This window comes from Neopsephotus bourkii, unplaced genomic scaffold (assembly GCF_033783945.1).
Source record: "Neopsephotus bourkii isolate Nb327-2 ecotype Australia unplaced genomic scaffold, CSIRO-AGI_Nbou_v1 NB_867, whole genome shotgun sequence".
NCBI lineage: Eukaryota > Metazoa > Chordata > Aves > Psittaciformes > Psittacidae > Neopsephotus > Neopsephotus bourkii.
Genome location: NW_026901363.1, coordinates 475,689 through 479,190, shown reverse-complemented (window position 1 = coordinate 479,190; position 3,502 = coordinate 475,689).

Genomic DNA, 3,502 nt, shown 5'->3' with positions numbered 1-3,502 from the left:
CAGCTTTTGGCACTTCAATCTCAAAACTGTTCCCCAAGGAGTTTCAGTGGCTGTCACAGCGTCCGATACGTTGGCTCCATCCAACAGAAGCCACGTTAGGACCAAACCCGTTAAGGGGTGTGAAGGTGTGAGTGCCATTCAGGACATTAAAACAAGGCTAACTGTAGCTTCTCTCTTCAGAATCGCCTCCCAGCTCTGCACTAAGCAGGGACCAGCCAAGCTGAAAGCAGATGGCCAGGTTTGTGTTAAGTTGGATTACTCCACCTGAAGCAGCAGACACTGGATGTTTAACATGGAAGTTCATCAGTAAGTACAGCCCTTCCTCTGGGGGCAAGGATGGTGGCTGAGTGAGCCTAACCTTCACGATGGCTGTACAAGATCAGCTTGAGAAGGGGCTGGAGGGGGAAGGCTGCTTCTTGAAAAGAGATGCTCCAGTTTGGGTTTATGGCAAAGCTGGGCCTGGTTTTTTGCTCTTCAGATCCACGCAAAGGTGTGCATTTGCCTCATGAAGGCTTTTAGAGTTCCTGTTTCAACAGGTGAGATAATTTTGTGTGGCATTGTTTGCGCAACTGGTATCTTGCTCAGGGTGGGAACCTTTGTAGCTAAATGTCTCCAAAAGAGGCGTTTATTGTTTTTTAAGCTGCACTGACTGGACGCCCTTTTTTGAATCCATTGTATATTTCAGCATTTGGAACCATTACTAACTCGACACGGCTCGAGCTAGGACTTGTTGACTTCTACTGTAGTTTTTTTCATGAAAGTTGAGAAAGGCCTGGTTTATGGCCTTTTGTTTCTTCATGAGAAGGTGTGACACTGCCTAAATGTTTCTTACTGTGAAACACACGGAACGTGAGGCTGCAGTCAGGGTTGTTTCTGGTGTTTTGATAATGGCTTGCATGCTGCTTCCTAGTTACCTGTCTGAGGAACAAAGTTCTATCATTTCTTCCACTTGTGTTACTGTAAGGGTTAGTTTGATTCAACATCTCTCGTGGGCTCTTTATCATGTGCAAAATACGTTCCTGTCATACTAAAAACCCCAAATAAGAACAAACCACGATTACAGGTGCAACTGCAGTTGACTTACTGACATTTGATAACCGTATCACTTCACACGGGATAAACACCCTTGTGTTGGTACAGGTAACAGACACAATGGCCACATCGTGTATCTAAACTCAGTTATCCTGAAGGTGAGTCTGTATTCACACTCGGTGTTTACAAATTGCTTTTAGTTGGTTATTGTCTGTTAAAGGGGAAAAAGGAAAATCTTCAGACATTGAAAACAGTTGGAGGAAAGATTTAACTCTGGACAAGTTTTCAAACCAATTTCTTATTAACCTGCATCTTCTAGTTTTGATTTGCGATTAATTCTTCTTCTCTTCTCTTGCATGGTATAAAGCAGCTGAGAGCAATGCCTCAAATAACCAGAAATGACCTTTTGTTTGTTGATACAAATTGTATCTCTTTTTCTTGATTGTATAAAAACTGTGTATAAAAAGAAAACAATAATCTCTAGATTAACTTCAGTATTACATTTTCACCACAACGTGTGTGACACCGTGTGTCACAGGGAAGTAGCCCATGAGTAATTATGGATCTTTTTTATTTCAAATGGGCACTTGTAGTTTATAGACAAACAAGGACAACTTTTCAGAACCAGGTTATTATGTGCACAGATACTGTGTGTACACCTCAAAGCATTACATAGTAATCTTTAGTCTATTTATTAAGCAGAGACCTTCTTGCACTAAACTTTATGTAAAAGTGTTGCTGTTAACTCATCTGCATGTGTTTAAAATGTGACAATGATTGCTAGAGACCCTGCTTTATTCTGAACCCATTAATTTATAACTTCTTTAGGTATAAAATGAAGTTTATTGTGCACTCATGTTTTCCATCTTGCATGGAATTAAATATTTGTATGTAGAAAACGGTTTGTTCCCTTTCTCTCCACTTCTGAGATATTTTAAGAGAGGTTTAGGAAGTGTTTTTGATGTTTTCTGATGTGGAAAACCGAGCAGAAATTTCCGTTAGAAGTGTTGGCTGGTTCATGGAGATACTCATTGCTGTAGGACTGTCTGCTCATTCTAATTCTCACTAACTTCCCTCTTACTGATAGAGTAAGTCCTTTTTAAACACTGGGCATGCTATGCCAATACAACCCCGGCACACTGTTTCCCTAAGGCAGACTGTCTTTCCCTAGGAAGCTGTTGGCATGTGCCCTGCACAGAGCTACAGAATGGGCAGGGCAGCCTTATGGAACTAGTGTGCAAGTTTTCTGCTCCTTTAGTCCTCCTCAGAGGTAAAAACCCCCCTTTGTGTGTGATGTGCTCTTTCCTAATCGACTACTTTAAGTGGTTACTACGTCATCCCCATCCGTTTTCAGAGATGTTTACAAGCCAATTCAAAACACTGACACATTCACTCGTTCATCTTCAGCGCATAAGCTTAGATTTCTTCTGACATGGAAGAGTTGATCTTATTAACACCTGATCATAACTGTCTATATTGTAAATATAAGACTTTGTATAAATGCTCTTTTTGAGAGCATGGTATTTAAATGTTTTTAAAACTGTAAGAGAACAGTTCTAGAAACTCTATTTTAATAAAATCCATGACATTACAGTTCTAGATGAAGGGAAAAGAAGGGGGAAGGTAAAATCCTGGCCTACTGCAATCAGCAGTTGTTAAGCAGTAGACTTGATCAGTGCTTTCCTGGGGCCAGAGCGTTCCCTGGGAGTTCTGATGTAAGGATCTCTCATCTTTAGCTATCTTACCTTCATATAATGTGTCACTTAGAAGTGTCTAACCTTAAGTTCATAAACCATGGGATGTCAGTCTGAGTTATTTAATGTTCTTTTTTGTAAGAATGACATGTCAGTAATATATTAACTTGTACATAAAGATGACTTCACTCCTGTTCGTCCTGTTGTGGTCGTACTGAGCTGCAGTAGTTGGCTTTCTTCATTTGTAGAATTAAACATTCCTGTTTAATGGTTGTAAACTTTTATAAATCTCTTTGGGTTTTTTTGGTTGACCCAAATATAATGTAAGTCTTAATGACAAAAACGAGTGAAAATGGATGTGAAACCAGTACGTGGTATTCGTAAACCTCGGTAGTAGTAAGCGTGCACTGCTCTAGCTGCTGCTGCATGTACCCCATTCACTAGCATGAGTCTGTTTAGCTTCTGTATAAACGCTCAAACTGTGAATTTAACAGCAGAAGGTGTGGGTATGGTTGCTGAGAACAAGCAGAAGGAGCCTCATTACAAACCCAAACCCAAACCATCGCTGTAGGTGAGTTCCCCCCGCATGTGCTTGTTCTGCCAGTCTGCCTGAAGGGGCGAGTTTTGGCAGTTTGAGGTTCTGAATGATCAGGTCAGAACACGCAAGGAATCTGCCCCAATAATTCAGTTCCAGAACCATTGGTGACCTGTCCCTGTGCTGCACCCATCCCCTCCCACAAGCAGGAACACCTCAAGGGACGCACTCTGACCACAGG